This window comes from Bombus vosnesenskii, unplaced genomic scaffold, assembly GCF_011952255.1.
Source record: "Bombus vosnesenskii isolate JDL3184/JDL3185 unplaced genomic scaffold, Bvos_JDL3184-5_v1.1 scf7180000013304, whole genome shotgun sequence".
NCBI classification, from domain to species: Eukaryota; Metazoa; Arthropoda; class Insecta; order Hymenoptera; family Apidae; genus Bombus; species Bombus vosnesenskii.
The window spans coordinates 1,176,522-1,194,434 of NW_022882953.1; the positions used below are offsets into that span (position 1 = coordinate 1,176,522).

Consider the following 17,913-nt stretch of genomic DNA (forward strand, 5'->3'; position numbering starts at 1 on the left):
TTAGTATACATGTGTATCTAAAACTTAAAATCTCATTTAACATTTAAACGATCGCAGTTACTAGAGAATTAACTTTACCATGTTCTTTTGCATGATTGCTTATGCAAATGTATTTTTCCAACGTTAAAAAATATCTCGAGCTTGAACAAAATATGAGAAAATCGTTGTTGATAAGCATGATTCTTTGTTTTAACTTGAAATTAAATATTTTTGTAAAATATTAAAAATCTCTTTTGTTTGCTAACAAATGAAAGAAAGGTAAAAATAGAAAAATTCGAGGATTACAGAGAGATTAAATAATACTTACAGATTTCAAATCTTTTAGTTCATGTATATTTTGTTAACTCGATTATTCAATAAATAGATAGGAATTTTTCAAATTGAAAAATATGAAAGGATTAAGTTCCTAGTATCTTCATTTATGAATTAAGATTATTTGTTTTATCTAACATTCTCAAGCAAAGTTCTGATTATTTGCAACAGGAAACTGTGTTATCAATAGACAATTATATTCGATACGACTATAAATCTAATCAGATAGTTGCTATAAATAATACCTTTAAAAAAAGTCTCGAAGGCCTAAAGATACAATATCTCAATATACCAAACTTCTTCAGCATTTCCATAGATCAATCTCTAAGCAGAAAGGACGAGCGGCTCGTACGTTAAAGGAATATCGACATGAATTATTATACTAAATAACCACACGTATAATTATATATCGCAGGAAATATATTATAAAAGGACGTACTGTTGAATCTTCGGTATACTTAACAGTGACTGCACGATCGAGATATAAGTTTGATATCCCGGTTGCGTGCAGAACCATCGAATTATTATCGACTTACAGCGATTGAATTGCGAAGCGTGCCAACGATCGTGTATAGAATTTATAATCGATTTTTCAATAAACTCGAGAAACATCTATCCATTTTCGTCATACTCAAATTATATAAGTTTCCCATTCATCACAGAGACAATACAAGAAAGAAGCAACCGTTACCACATCAAATCAGATCTTTACACTATAGCAAAGTTTAAAAAAACTGAGAAAACCTCAGTCAAGCCAGCTGGTCATCAAATGAGATACAGAAGGTCTTCTCATCAACCATCATCATAAAATATAAAAGATCTAAACCTAATCAGCAAATTAGCCTATAGAATCCTCATTTTGATTCTGATTACTGATATAAAAGGAACCAAAAAAGATTATATAAGCTCGTTCAATCGTTAATTGTGACAGCATTTTGTGAAATTGTATTTTCTCAGTATACGCTTTATTTCTTTACAAACAACTTATAAAAAACATTTATTTCATCGAAAAATTCGGTTATTAAATGTAAACCAGCTTAATATGCAACATACGAATACACCATAGAGCATGTGAGTTAAGTAGCTGCAAGAATGAAACGAATTTAACGAGACTAGAATAATGGCATCGTGTATACACGAAGATTTCTCCTTCCTTATGAATTGCAAATAAATCTGAAATGGAAAATCTATAAAACTAGATCAAGGACAGGTATCTAGATATTTAGACCTGGAAATCCAGAATCGATGATCTAAATAACTGAAATAACTAAAGCCTAGACTCGAGACTTTTAACAAAGGTTCATACATCTAGAAGCTAGATCTGCCGATCTTAGGTTGTTCAAAATGGACAACCAAATCACAGTTTTCAAGCCCAGATCTAGATAATTATGGGATAATTACTTCAAGTATTACTTATCGTTTAAAAAGGACTTCAGATCCTAGGTTTTTGACCCTGAACTGATCCTAAAACTTGGAAGATTTGTTCTAAACTTCTATATAGTCTTCTCTAGATTTCTATCCAGGTCCCGGTCTTCGGACCTAGATAACTCTGAGGCACAGCTTTAACATCAGATTCGATTCAGACTTTAAAGTCGTAGTACTGGATCTCATTACTGAACTCTCTTTGATATAGGTAGTTTTGAGATATATCAAAGAACCACTTTTCAGTTTGGAGTCTGCCATTGAGACACTGATCAAAATCATAAAAATCTTTACTTTTTGTAAGGTTTGATAGCGCTGATACGGAACTTGACAAGTACTTTTTCTAATAAAAGGAATTTGCTGCTCTATGATTTAAGTTCGAATGAATAAGCTCATACATAAATTGTGTTTATGCTTTTCTATTATTCAATGTATGCACAAGATCTTGGTATATTAAAAAATTAGGTAACTAACGAGTTGAGATACGAATTGCAGACCTGTGAAGTACCCAAATCATAAATTTTCGCATTAGTAATGCTCTACCAAGAAAAATCGCTGTATCAATGTAAGTAGTTGCGTAAGAAGAATGATCTAGTGACTGCAGACAGTTGTTAAATTTGACAAAAATCATAATCTCGCGCTATAAATCCAGCCAGCACGGGCTTCCTAAGAGCTTTATCTGAAAAGACAGTGCGGATGGAAGGAACTACTCTAATCGAAGTTTAATCCTGTTGTAAGCACCAGCTGAATGCGTCTCGTTTCTCGCTTTATATCGTTCTTAAATCTTTCTCGAGATAAGCCTTACCAGTCTACCAGATTCTAAGGCCGTGTTTCCCTTCGTGAAGTTGCGAAAGAGTGAAATTTGCAGGTGGCGTAAATTCTAGGGTGGATGCATCCATTCTTGGAACGAGAACAAGGATAATTGAAGTGGTTGCAGTGGCGGGAACTGAGATACCGAAACGGATCATAAACGAGTTCGAAAGATGAGATAAGGAGACCATAATGCTTGACAAGATGAATTGCACAGTACATGAAGGGTAAATCCTCGAAGGTTCCTCGTATTTTATGGTTCATTTTGTTACGCTTTGCTGTTCAGTCCTTACATTGACACCCATCGTTCTTAAATCCTAATTGTTTAAAGACTAGTTGTCTTCAAAACGTACATAACTCGTCAAACCTATTGATGACTTTTATTTAGTATAGTGCATCATACCAATTTCTACATGAATATAATGTTGGACTGTTTGGTGCGAAAAACTCACTTGTAGATTATGACACAACAATAAGTAGTAGTATTCTACGATAATCATATCTTGTAACAAAATTTGTTTCCCCTAATCTAAATCTACTTTTAGTTTTGTACAATATACAAAGTTGAGTAAGTTTATTGCTTCCAAATTTGCGTAACGTCTCTGGTATTTTAATTGAAAAATTAAGGAAAATGGGACACATGTGTATAATACATATAATTTAGACGCAATTATTTGTTGCTCTATTAAAGCTGCAATGAAAACAGATATAAAAACTGTTCAAGTTAAGAAATAAATAATTTACTATATTGCGCTCTAATCTTTTATATTTAGAGAAATAACTAAATTTTAGGTATTCTTAATTAATTGGACATACATTTCTAAATAGATCGAAACAAACAACATTGTCAGTCATTTTTAATTCACCTTATATTAACTAAATATATATTCACATTTATAAGATACCTTCCTATTTAAACGCACACATATTTACGTGTTCTAAAACGACTATTCTTATTAAATTGACAAGTGATTAATCACAAAAGATTTCGTTCACTTTGATAAATTTATCCTATTTCTTACGATTATAACAAAGTATTTACGAGAGATTATAGTTAATGGATTAAAATGAATATAGAATTTTCCAATCTCATTAAATACACAAGAAATGCTAAATTACCATGCTTCCTGTAAACCAAGCAACATTTAAACATAATCCTATATAACCGGTTAAAGAAAAATCCTTGAAGCAAGAGTGTAAGCTTTAAACGATTTCGTGAGACGAAAATAATGTGTATTCAGAAAAACGAGGGGGTTAATATTGGCGCAATTAAAAGGAATCCAGTAATTCGCGTGACTCCGCGTTAAACATTTTTTCCTGCTATTTTTAGTGCGGCGCCCTGTGTAGAGCGACCAGTATCTCCACGTCTGGTGCATCGAACCCCGCGATCGGTTCCAAGATTGAGGTAAGCGGCTTGCGAAGAAATAAGTAGTTTAAGCCTGTTCGCGTGGACGGAGATTGGTCTGACGTCGTCTTGAAACCGAGAAGTGGGGATGTTTTATGCATGGACCCTGCGTTATGCATCATTCCAGGTGCATCTCGAACAGAACCCGTCGAACTCTGGTTCCGTGCAAAAGACATGTCACGTTCGATCGACGAAGTGTTTCCGATAAAATATCGATTACGTTCAACCGATGCTGCGGTCGAGAAGTCACGTTGATTCAACGAATACGTTCATCCTCGGACTCAAAAAAATAAGTGGTAAATTAATGCTATAATTAAATCGATAAAGTGCTGTTAATTAGCTAAAGACTATTAGTTACAAAAATATATTAGTATTACGTGGACTGTGCAGAATATACGAACATTTAATATTAATGCTGTGCAAAAGTTGTTGAACATCGCTGATCTGATAATTTTTAAACAAACAGACGGTGAAATGTATCGTTATTTTTAAACTCAAGGTTACTATATGGTTTTAAAATAGCCCTCGGATTTATATAGCAACGTTAAAAGGCAACGCGGTTCACGAGTGAAACAGTGTACATACACAACTTTTCTAAAATACGGGAATTGGTTGCGTGACGGTTGATCTTCGGCAACGGGGATGTTAGACAGAAGCGTATTGGTGGGGAAACGTCCGAGGGAGAGTGGGGGCGTGCGTTACGCAGGATTTAGGGTTCTACGTGGTGGTGAGGAGCCACGACAGCACGGTACTCGTACCGTGGTGGAGAAGCAGCCAACAGCAGCACCAGCATACACGGTTTTGCCGTTGCGGAGAAGCCTCGCTGCTCTCGGTCAGAGCAGTCTGCGGCGATCATCGGCCCTCACGGTGTTCCGTATGGCCATGCGTCGTTCCAACCTTCCCAGCACCACGCCAAAATTTCTCATCGACCCTGCGCGAAATTACACCGCCGGTAACGTGACCGAAGACACTTTGAGAGCCACGCTCATTGAACCACGTCGCCGAAACAACACCGGAGGACGAGATACCGCTTCCAGTGTTTCGATCGTTAATCGACAATCAGGAGATCTTTCTATCAGGAAGCTGATCGTATTTTACATACGCGAGAAGATAGGAAGAGACACAACTAACGTCGCGAACTCTACGTCGTTGCAGTTACTCGTTAATGCTTGCTCGAAGAAATTGTTCAACGGAACAAACATAACCTTACTTGGTAGTAACAGATTCCCGCGAAAGTGGCGTATAAAAAATAAACTTACCATCATTCCTGACTGGAGTACTGAGAATTCTTTTGGTAATATCGTCGTTTCATCCAGAAAGTGTAAGCGCAAATGCGACGACGTTGGTGAAATCAGGAGAAACTTGAAATTCTTGGCCGGTGTTGTTAAACGAACACGAAGTACTCTTAATCACGAGGTCGGTCACTTGGTTAAAAGGAAGGCTATAGATATCGTATTTGTCGAGAACACCGTTGACGCTCTCACCATTGTTTATCCTATCGATTTTATATCGAGCGGCGTACGCGTTACAACTATCGCACACGCACCCCGAACTTGCTACGCTTCGCATGCGGGAGGACCAACTCGCACGTACGGTCCACCTATCGCTCCACAACTCGACGATCGAGTCAGTGTTACTCTTGATTTCCACGCGAGCGCCGGTCTCGCCTTACCGGGGACGATACCATCGCGCCACTTCATTCGTTTTCGACGATTCTCCGCGTTTCTGTCGTCTCGCGTTCGGATCAGTCAAACCATAGATCGAGAAATCGAACGAACCGAATTTTCTCGAAAATCGAATCGTGATCGATACGAGCTGCCCACTTTGCCGCCTTTTCTCCGAACGTGGGACGTTCGCGTCGTGTGAAAACATTGAGAAAATGTTCAGTGTCGCAAGTTTATGGAGTTTTTCTTTCGATAATCGTTTACATCGAAGAAACTTTCTGAGAAATTCGTAGAACGCGTATTGTAATTGTTCGAATTTAATCGGTAATTTCGTTGAAATTCGTAATCGTTAAATCGGATTACACGAAGGTGGACGATAAAAGTACAAACGTTACGCGAAATGTTGAGTTTGAAAGTGATCAAGTGAATCTTGTGACAGAGGTATTCGTCGAAGATAAACGATATTCGAAGATTTCCGATTGAAGAACTTTGACGTTGAACAAGGTTAAAGTGTTCGCTTCGAGTTAAATCACACGAATCGCCTAACGACATCACACGAGATAACCCGTTATCGAAGTATGTGTACCGCGATCTGTATCGATTCGATAAACGTAATTCCTCAGTTATTTTCATGCTTGATGAGAAATTGAATTATCCGCGAGTATTATATTTCTTCACGATTCTTTTCGTTATTGAGGACACGTGTCAGCTCGAACAATCTTATCCATGTTTGAATCAAAATTAATATTCGTTTCGTATGCATTTCGTGTTGATGTGATATATTTTGTCGCGAGAACCACGGAATGGAAAAAACTCTTGGAATGGTTACGTAGACAGGCAACGACTGCAATTATGCATTGAACGAGACTAGTGGTGATTTCTCGTAAAAGAAAGTTAAAAGATCTCCGCAAGTGGCGCCAGTATTAACTTCTTCCAATGCATGGTGCAGCGTCGATATCGAGATACATAATTATTTAGAGCCACTTTTGCAGGGAATCTATACCCGTTGCGTAACAGCGGAATTATCCTATCTCGCTACGAACGTGTGTGCGTGACGTCGTAACATCGAAATTGTCTAAATTTGTACACGCGATATATATAATATATACGTCGAAGAAAATTATGTGGAAGAACAGGAAATTCCAATTGGTAAATTCTGCAATTTATTAAAAGCCAGCAAGCACTTCATTAGAAGGATTAAAAAGAGCGTAACTGGTTTTGCAAGAAGATTCAGGGAACTTCTTAAGATGGATCAAAATATAAACTGAAAATTCGAATATCGATCGATGACAACGGCCGATCGATGACAAATATTCTACGCAATCTCATTGGAGCAATCTTCATCCCCTCGCACACCGTCCGAATGACTCGTCCAGTCGTCGCGTCGTCTTAGACATATAAAATAATCGTTATTATCAGCGACGCTCAACAGCGGCGAGATAACGCGGACAAGAAACCTACCGACCAGAGATCAGATTGCGATCGATCTCGAGAAAAGAAAATTACAAGAGATCCGAACACACCACCTTCTGCCGGTGAATTCTATTACCGCTGGGGGGCAGGTTTCGAGGAGCATAGGAAGGATCGGAAGGAAGTAACGTATAGTCTTCGTCGTTAGCATCTTGGAACGTCATATATCTTGGCAGTAATGCGCACAAATTATGCGTCTCGCGCCACCACGGAGCAACGGCCATTGAGAACCGAGCAACGGTTGCACGTTTACTCTTACGGATAATCCAACATCCATCAATTCCTTCGCCTTTCTTGCTTTCCATATTCTTTCTACGCCTTATTCCACCACGCGTTTCTCCTTCTTCTCTCTTCCATTCTTCCCACCGAGCCCTTTCTCTTCCCTTTTGACGTTAAAGAAACGATCGTCCCATCCATTTGTTCAGACATCGCTTTGGGCGTCGTTTATTCGTGAAATTCGTTCAGTCTGCTTCGACGCTAACGCCTCTGCGGGGCACGAGATGCATTCCTCATCTACGTGACGTGTTGTGTCTTTATGCCGCGTGAATCGTCCTGGCAGCCGAGCAAGGTGCACGCACGTGTGACCGGTGTTCCTAACAGTTTTCGTTGTTCGAGGAAGCCTGTTTCGTGATCGTTGTTATTTGGCAAGATCGCACGCCAAAGTGCCAACGAAATTTCCGATTTGGATTACTAATCTTTCTACATACGGATAACGATGTTTATATCGTGTAGAAACAATTGGTCAAATATTTATCGACGTTTCATAAGGTAATTACCATACGATGGTAGTTTCAAAAAGACAATAGAGATGCTGAAAGAAAGTGAAAACGCGCGATCGAATGTTTTCGAGACGAACAGAAGATCGTGAAGTTAGCGAGAACTTCAAACGTAGACTACAGCGACGCTCTGTCGGGGAACTTTGTATTTAAAATTGACATGGTGCAACGGAAACGTGTGTAGCGATGTTTATTCGGAATCGAGGAGATTGAAACGTTACGAACTGAAACATCTTTAAATATTGTAAGGTAATCTTTCTGCCGACTGTCTGGGGAACTTTTGTGACACTGTTGCACAGCTGTCAGTGAAGATAGGAAACATCGCGTACCGTTATATAGTATTCTACCGAGGCATCGTTCGTTTACCTAGATCTCGAAAGTGAACAGGCACGTGTCGAAAGTGCAATTGCTTCGCATTTCGAAGATTGTCAACGTCCTCGCCAATTGACCCTGAATATTTTTAAGCATTACGAAAGCGATTGTGTCCAAACATATCAGCACCAAAATGTTCAAGTGTCTAATTATTATATTATTTATACACTTCTCGATATTTTTTATGTTACGATAACAATTAAGTGAAGATAAAATGAAACATAAATAAATCGTGGAACGACAGTGAAATTGTTCAGTGAAGAATTCATAGAAGAAGAATAGAATTTCGACTTCCAAGATTTTCATCGAAAAAACATCATCGCGTCTGTGTTAAGGATAACATCAAGCTTGTAGTGACGACATTTGCCACGAATGGTATCTGCAGAATTTCATGCAGTATTCGGTTTGGTGAGTACATATCATTATTACGCTTTTCAAAATTGCAAAATATATTTAAAGCTTTCGATGCTATTTGACATTTAATGCTTTGAATTGAATTAGAAAAATAGGTTAAAATTTACATTTCAGTATGTAATTATATATATGTCTACACATAGTTAAAAGATGCTTTAGGTCTTTATTCCAATTAAGAAATGGCACGAAATATCTGAATACATAGAAAATTATATACGTATATATATATTCTATTTAGGAACATATTTATTAAAATTAACTATTAAATTATAATAATAGGAAGATTTTTATTTACTTATTATGTAGCATTAGATTAAACATACTACTTGTGAGATGCTTAATGGGATGTATATTATTTAATTATTTATATACAAATTTATTTCCTCGTTCGCTTATATTTTATACAGCCGAATTTCTCAAGAGATACATTTAAAAATTGTTTGCTTATCGAAGTATAAACAATCAAAGTTAACGAAGATAATATCAATCAAAGATAGTAGATCGTCAAAACAAACGATTCATTATTACCGAAGTCTCAATATCGAAATATTTCGTCCTATAACTCTGTTATTGTAAAGCAGCCATATTTCACGACTAATTGCAACTTGTGTCTTATAAAGTGTGGAAAACCCATTCGTTTGCATGCACAGACATATGAAATAAAAATTCCGAACACGACGAGAATGCATGGTAGATGTCCGTTCGTTGACTCTGCTCTTCAAGTTTCGGCGAATCTGTGTTCCGCGTTGTTTCATACTTTAATGCGTTCCGTAGCTCAAATCAAGTTTTAAGGGATGCGATTACATTGATAATAAACTATGGCATACCATAGTTAGAACATAATATTTTTAACCACTATTTTGTCGCGACTCCAATGACGTAGCATTTAGAGTCCCGGTTGATGCTAATGAAACATTCAAATATATAGTTCGATATCAATCGAAAGATTAAAATTTTTGCTATTAACACGTAAGTTCTGATAAGGTATGTTTAACAGTTAAATAGAAACAGAGACAAAAATTTTATGGAAGAATCTGGCATATTTTTTATAAGTGGGACAAGTTTATTCATATATCTCTGAAATTTCGGAATTTTTCTATTTAGTTTTATTTTTTTAGCGTTGCTAATAGATCTTAATTTCGAAGTACTAGTTAAGGGATATTAGTATCCAATGATCTAGTTAAAAGAAAATGGTTTCTCATTTTCCCTTCAAATAAAATTTCCAACAAAATCTGACAAGATCAAGCAAGTGTTTTCTACGATTATTGAGTAAGATAAGTATCCTTTCGCGAAACACGAACATTCACGCGATGCTTTATTGATTAACCATTACTCCACTTACGATGCCGCCGCGCAGCGATATTACCATGAATTAACATATACGATAAGAATGACGTTAGCGTTCTGTAAGTACTTCAATCGTATCTAAAGCTATTCAATCGTTAGTATTGCGAAATTGTGGCGTACGCGTGTTACGCATAGGACACCTCGATACAGTTTGATTTAAGTATAAACGGGCAAGCTTAAAATTCCCCTGTCTGAATATATGGCAAAACCTTGTCTTCAATACGCTACAACAATTTGAAAATGATATTAGAATGCTATTACATTAGAATTCCAGAATTATTAGACTTCTATTACGTTGTACATTCCATCTTATTTATTCGTCACAATTAGAACCGTTCGCAATGTAACCCAACATTTACCAAGCATATATCTACACACTTTATTAACTAACGTTAACCTAAATTCGATTTAGTAAAATCAGAAGTAATTCCTATATCAGCTCTCAAGTTGAACGTAACTTTTCACCGTTTAACGTCTTAATATACCGCTAAATTTTTCAATTTTTCGCATTCCAAGATACCATTATGAACTGAATCTGTTCTAAAATGGCTGAAAAGTGGCTCAAAACTATTCAATCTTTAAAACGCAGCCACGAGTTATGCAGTCACTCTAATACCATAAACATATTCGAACACGTACGATTGATATCGCCGATAATATTCATCCAGCCTGAATAAACACATCGAGCGAAGTTTAATACGACCACACAGAGGGAAACGAGCGATCGAAGGGAAGAAGCAGGGTTCAGTGCACGTGCGGGCACACCGCGTTCGCGCGCGTTTTCTGTGTAATGATGGTCCGTTAATATCGGTAGAAGAAACAATAAATTCACGTGCGTACCGAGGAAAGGTGCGCGGGTTTCGTAAATGGTAGATAGAAGGTGCGTGAAACGCGAGAGTGTAAATCGTAGTCTTACCGTTTCACCGAGGCACGCCCCGTTAACTCGTGGGTTAAACGTTAAACCCCGCCCATTTTTGGGGTGAGCAGCCAGATTTTGTTCTCCCTTTTACCAGACCGCCTCGTATCTTCCTTCTCTTCTTACGTCAAACACGGTTTTACACGAGAGAGAAGGAGAGGAACGTGGACGACCTCTCCACCGATTTTCTATCGGGTTAAGCAAACAGCGACTGGTTCTCACCTTTATCGTGATAATAGCTGTAATTTCGGCGGTCCTCGTCCTGGCGAGACGCGCACCACGTAAACCGCGTACGTGCAGGTCTTGAGATTGCAGACGCATCGTTGGTTGATTGCATGGCGCGGCTTCTTCGCGCGACCGCGATTTATTACGAGAACCTGTCCCACTCGTGCTGCTCCTCGATCGACACCGGCTGGTTCCCTTAACACATAACATAGGGTGTTCCGTGAATTTGTTTGCGATTGGAAGGAGCAGCTTCGCGATCGTGTACCTTTTTTTCACGGTGTTTATTTGTGTCGTTACTCGGTGCGGTATAGAGGGCGATGTGAAAAAAGAGTCGGGTAATTTAGGGGCGTGTAGTATTTGTTAAAGGAAGCAAAAAACATTCCATCAACGCAAATTAATCTTGGAAATTAATCTGGAAATTTGGGTATCTTTTTTTTGTTTGTTGCCACAGAAATTTAACTTGAAGTATATACTTATCTTCCGAAATATGTTTGTTTATCTATATCGATAGGAAATTGTTTGATTTAATACGTACTGTATTTATGCCTCTCGGTTATTCGATCATTTTTCTCACCATCCTATATTAATTTCTTGACGAGTTTTAATTATCTTTACGATTGTTTTATTAGTAATTTAAACTCGAAGAAGTATTTAGTATTTAAACGATACGGCATAGATTATTCATTTATCGTTAATTAGTTTCCTCGTTGTTATTCGTACATATAATATCTAACACTCTGAACAACTTGACTGTTGTCAGTTCGATACTTTACCGATAGATCGTCGAATAAATTTCGAAAGAACATTTTTCGTCTGTTTTGTTAATTAAGTTTCGATAGTGGTTCTTAATGAATTGCCAAATAAGTGTTCGTCTGGCCATGTTCCTTCCAAGATGTCTACTATTCCTTATCCATATCTTATCCAAGAAATTTCTAATCGTAGACACTGAATTTTTGTAAGACCTTTCAAAATACTGGTTTTCCATATGATCAACTTATTTATGCAATTTATTTAACTAGAGAAATCTTGAACTTTTCTTCGATATCCCAAGAATTTCTATTATCAATCGTACGATCTTGATAATTAATCGGTTATGTTCAAGGGAAACTAGTGTCATTTCTTATTAATTCACGAAGCTGTAATTTTATTAGAAATTTTCCACATAAAGGAAGCCTGAACGGGACTCATTGCACCCGACGCGAGCAAATCCACCTCGATCGACGTGTTTTAGTTGTTTTATTCGTTCGGTGTTTGCGCTACGCTGCTTACGAAAGACAAGCGTGTACGCGAGTGTACCCGGGGGTTCAATGAAGTGCACATCCGACAAGCGTGCGTCTAGACGTCGAGGTTCGGTGAGTAATGCTAATGTGGAATACATGATAATCGATGGGTTTGTACGGTAAAAAAAAGCGAACCTTTTTGACGGCCAGGTTATTTCAAGTGAGAAAACAGCTTGTCCCTGAAAATGGTGTATAGTACTTTCATACGGTATGCCTTTGACAATCTAGCTTCAAGAAGACATTTAATCCTAGAAGTGTAACTTTATTGCTTTTCTTCGATCGATCAGTGCCGATTAGACGATGAAATAAATTTTTCTATATAAATTAGCGAAGAAGTATGCGAGGAAAAGTTTGAAATTCATAAATACGAAGCTTCAGAGAAGTCGACACGTTTACATAAAATTTGCATCTTTTTATAAACATTACTTATCTCGTACATTAAGAAGATGTTGATAAAATTGTCTATAAACATCTATTGCAAATATTATACTTGCTCGTGGAAGATTCGAAAGATTCTAAATCATTTCAAGAATCATGCGCTCGTGATTGAAATTATACAACACCTATAATCACACTATAGAGAAATATCGTGGTTATATTCGACGATCTCGAACCTTGAACATGACAATGTAAATATTACGTAAAGTGCTTCACCGTTTTAATGCATATTTATATAAACGATTATTTCTCCTTTGCGCGGTGCGCCTCTTCAAATTTGCTATTTAAATAGGAAATCGAATTAGGCTTGACGATTAGCACGCGCATCATTGGCCGCCGTTCGCGGGACACTAAATGTCATGAGCCATGTTTACCTAACGATCGTTCATTCAACGGTTAGTTATCCACTTATTCTTAGTAACTAGTTCCCGTCGCGGAACTATCTCGTTCTCTCGGATTCCTTTTATTTTTAAAAGTTCAAAGCTGCGAGTTGACCGTAGGAAACCGACTAGTAATTCTAAAACTTCCAAGGCTCGGTATGGTTTACTTTCGTGGCCGTTTGAAGTGGCGCTCATCTGCACGGGACCAGACGCTCGTATAGTACACATACGCTTTAGGATTAACGCCTTAGGATTCCATCTCAAAGAGTAAATTTAATTATCCGCGAGAAGAAGTTTACCTTGCGAGGCAAAGTAACGAACACAATGTTAATTCGTAAAAAGGTATTCCATAATAAATAATATGAAATAACGATATTTCGTAAGGTCGGTATTCTTTAATTTCATAGTTTACATATACTTTATTTCACTCAATAAATTATGTACATATATCTATAGTCAAACATTCAAGGAACAAATCCACACATTATATATCGTTGCCCTCCACCGGATATGTAACTCCACTCCCATAAACAAACTCCCTTCCACACCCATCGATAGCCATTTAAATCGTCAAATTAAACCTACCAAAACTTTCCATTCATTTACAACGAGATTTATTCTCTCGGTCGATGCAACGTCATCAAGGAAACACGTAATAATAAGAAAATGGTTAATCGAAACGTCACGGAGAAATGATTCGAATAAAAAAGGGACGCGTTAGTCACGCACGGTTTGGCAAAGTTGAACGAACGTGGGGACCACGACCCGATCGAAATTGGCTCGGCACAGGGAAATCAGCGTTTACCGTTTTCGCCAGTCACTTCCGTTAGTGTAGATCCGGGCCAGCGACGGCACCCTACAGACTGTCCATCTAATTTCGAATGATCTAAGCGCGCCGGTTGTTTAGGCACGACGCGCGTCTGGCAACTACACATAGTAGTAGTTAGAGGAGTGAGAGCGTGTCGAGGGGTGGGGGTAGCTGTGAATGAAGCTAACCACGCGCTCTCTGAATGAAGGCGAAGCCACACTCGGTGGATCTCTCGGTGTATTTCCGTTCGTGTTTATACAGGAATGCGCCCGAGGAGCCCGGGACATTTGAAACGTAGCAGAACCTCTATCTAGAGGCCATCCTTTCTCCAAGGGTGCAACGGATATCCCACGAGGTATCAGTACCCACCGACTGTCGTCGTCCAAATAACGACTATTTTCGGACGCCTACTTATACTCACTTTTACGATCAACGATCCAACTGTTTCGCGCAAAGGGGTTTATTTTCAGTTGATTTTTAATATTTATTTGAACGGGATTTTAGTTAACGCTCAATTAAATGAACTTAAACCAGTTGAATCCACTTATATGTATGTTGGCTCCTATTACACGATCGAATTATTTTTGGTAGTGAGAAGAATTTATATAATTATTGATAATCACATGTAGCGTAGTTGAATAATTTCTGTATAATTTTTCTTGAATAATTTCGTTTCCCTTTGATTTACAGAGCGTATAATAATTTCGTAATAATTCAAGATATACAGATCAATTTTTTTAGAAAATTGTTTTAATAAGTTTTCTAGTCAAATTTACTCTTCAAGGTGAAAGTCAAATTAGGAATATCTTAAAATAAATTTATTTGAAGTTTCAACTAAATCGATAAGTTACTACAGAGTTTTAGCGTCTTAACGTTTTAGCGTCTGTCTTCTTCTAAAAAATTTTGATTTTTATCTGATTTTATAGACGAGATATCTCGCTCATAAACGTAAGCAGCTTATTACCCGACTTTCGTTTCGTTTGTCGCGGTTCGTTTGCAAAAATCTGATTTACAGTCAGTTAGTTTAGCTGCCCCTGGTCCTCCGTTTCGCGACACGCGGCATGCCGCCTATTACCTGACATTCATTGCGAGCGATTAATGGCGCTTATCGGGGCTTACAGCGTGGGATTCGGTGGTTCTGTCGGTTGTTTTAAGCAAAAAGGTGTGGTGAAGGTGTGTACTGAAAAGTGGGCGCGGAACCTCTTTATGTAGTGCTTATACGTAGTCATGATTTTCGATCAGAATTGCTCTTTTGTTTTTTTTTTGGAGAAAGACGAACACGGACAAGGGCCGTCTTTGTTTCAAGCCCTTCGATTGATTTTTCTTTTATAACATTTCCAACACTAGACATTCGTGTTTATAAAATATTTCCCAGAGAAAGTTGTTTATTTCTCCAAGTGTCACTCGACGTTTCAAGTCGTTCGATAAACAAACACATCGATTCTATGCAACATACAAGTTTCATTATCTCTCGATAACGGAGCTTAGAAAAAAATTTTTAATGAGAAAAGGCAGAAACGATGTAAAATTCACTTCGATGATAACGCATTGTTATCAGAAAACGACGCAAAAGAGGTAGTATTTTAGAAAAAAGAAAACAATAGATGCGCTGGCACGATCGATACCATAACTATGATACATTATATTCCTTTCACGAGACACGTATTCGTGCGTTTTGCTCCATTTCGTGATGGTATACTGATATACGCCACGGGAACATTAGGTCTTTATCGAAATTTTCACGTGAGATAGGAGAGCTTCTAAGAGAGCTCTGTTTAAATAGAGATGTCCGACGCACACCTGTGTTACTGTAAAACGTTCATTAAAATCTACATAGGCGCCATACGGCGCAAAGAACCAATAGAGGGGGTCGTCTCCTTATCTGCGGAATGTTCGATAAAGAGTTGGCCGATAGTGTTCCTCGGTGTTTTGCTGTTTTGCTGTAAGGTAAAAGTTTCGATCTATGGTATGAAACTGGTACGTTTCACGGATCGAGTCCATCGCATGTTGTTTACATCCATAACCCTAGCTTTATCGGAGAATTTGTTGACCAAGGCGCCCTATCGATCAATTCGAGATATCTTTCAATCCTTTTCTGCAACAATATACCTCTATCGATCACCTATTGGACGTGATTCTGGAAAATCTTTTATCATTTCGCCATCAAACACGATGGAATTTTATCAGCTGCCTCGAGTGTCCACGTTTTCCAATTTCTTTTTTCCGCTGAGAAATTATCGGTCGAAGGGGCACGCACTTTTTAAAATATCTTTAACATCTAGATATAGATAACAAATAAGCGTTGCGTAATTCAAAGGTAATGACCCTTTCATTGCGATTAACAAGTTCGCAGAAAGTTAAAATCTCCCTTCCAAAGACTTACCGGTAATACATAAAACGGAGCAATAAAATGGCAGACGAAAGACTCGTATAAATTCTCGTAGATCCTATGCTGACCGGTGTTTACACGTTAATAGTCGTTGTTCGTAAAACGGATCAAATTATCAGCTCGTAAAACGACGAAATCAAGCCGCTTATCCCTGACGATGAGAGCGACAGTTAATTAAGGAACGAAACTCGCGTGTCCCAGGACTGGTAATCGCTTTAAAGGTAAACGCGTGTGTAACACGTATGGTTTGGTCGACAAGTCTTGAACCATTTCCGTGGCGATAGAATAAAAGACAAAATATGAGACAAACTGAAAGGTGGGATAAAAAGGAACGGTGACCAGGAGCGATTAATATCTCTGGGATCCGCCATACTATCGACCGATTTCGTGTCGGTGGATCGATGTTACGGTACCATTTCGTCTACCGTTATAACCGTGTCCACGATGAACCAATGACGGAGCGTATTCGACACGACGATACACTGCGATTGGTCGATTACGATGGCAATTAACGAGATAAATTAACCCGGTGAGGTGGCTCGACCGGCTGCTTGGCTAGCTGTCCCCCGATCTCGCCACGGACTTTTCCGGAGATTCGAGCCGGTAAATCGTCTTTACGATGCCGCGATAATTGCAGGCGTCGGTAAGGCGATCACTTTGCCGATCGACTGAAATAGCTTTTGTAACTGTCAGGATTAATTAGTTATGCGCCAGCGATGCGCGGAACCGGCACGGCGTGACAGTTTGTCTCTAGAAGTTGGTGCGCGTCGCGAAATTCTCCCTCGTTTGGTCGCGCCTGCTTATCGGCCTTAACGTTTTAAGCTGACAACCGTGAGCTTCGCGGCCGCAGAATAAAACCTTTTGACGAAAGGTCACACTGTACATTTGGCGTATATTCGCGATACACTCACGAATCGGTTTCCCTTTTATTCACCGACAACTGCGCGTCAAGGAAAGCTATTTGTCATAGCAAGTGAGAATTTTGGCCGAAATCCTTAGTCCGCCAAATCTATTTATTGCCACCCATAAAGTCGTATTTGGATAGATTATGGCTTTATTTGTTGTTTAACGCGAAATGTGGATTTTTTAGATCTCTTTTCTGGAGACGTAATATATGTTTATATTGGAATTTTCGGATTTTGCGACTTAGGTGTAATTATCGGTCAAGAAGATTAATTTGTTTGTTGTATGAATCATAGAGCGTTATGTATATTTTTATTATGCTTGTTAATCAATCTGTATTTGGAAAGTGTCAGAGTCGATACGTTCTCTCTGGAGAAATACATCTCGCAAAAAGACTGGAAACGATATAGGAAAAATAGCTAAAAGAAAGTTTTTTGGCTCGTTGCTTGACAAACCACACAAGCCACGTGCTTTTGTACGGAAGAGAAATTTCAATCAGACATTTATTGTAAAAATGCCACGAACTCGTAATTCATAATTAAAATTGGCAAAAACTAATTCTCTGTTGTAGTTATTTTTCCA

General features: G+C 38.2%; 1 protein-coding gene across 2 annotated transcripts in view; it reads left to right on the plus strand.

Moving 5' to 3' along the window:
- Window positions 1-4,513: 4,513 nt before the first annotated feature.
- LOC117234333 overlaps window positions 4,514-17,913 on the plus strand; it is a 113,512-nt gene continuing 100,112 nt past the window's right edge. The window contains exon 1 of one of the 2 annotated variants that reach the window (XR_004493501.1): window positions 4,514-8,639. The gene's annotated coding sequence lies outside the window, so the exon portion shown is untranslated. The remainder of the gene's footprint in view (window positions 8,640-17,913) is intronic. The other variant, XM_033495431.1, reaches the window with a different exon arrangement.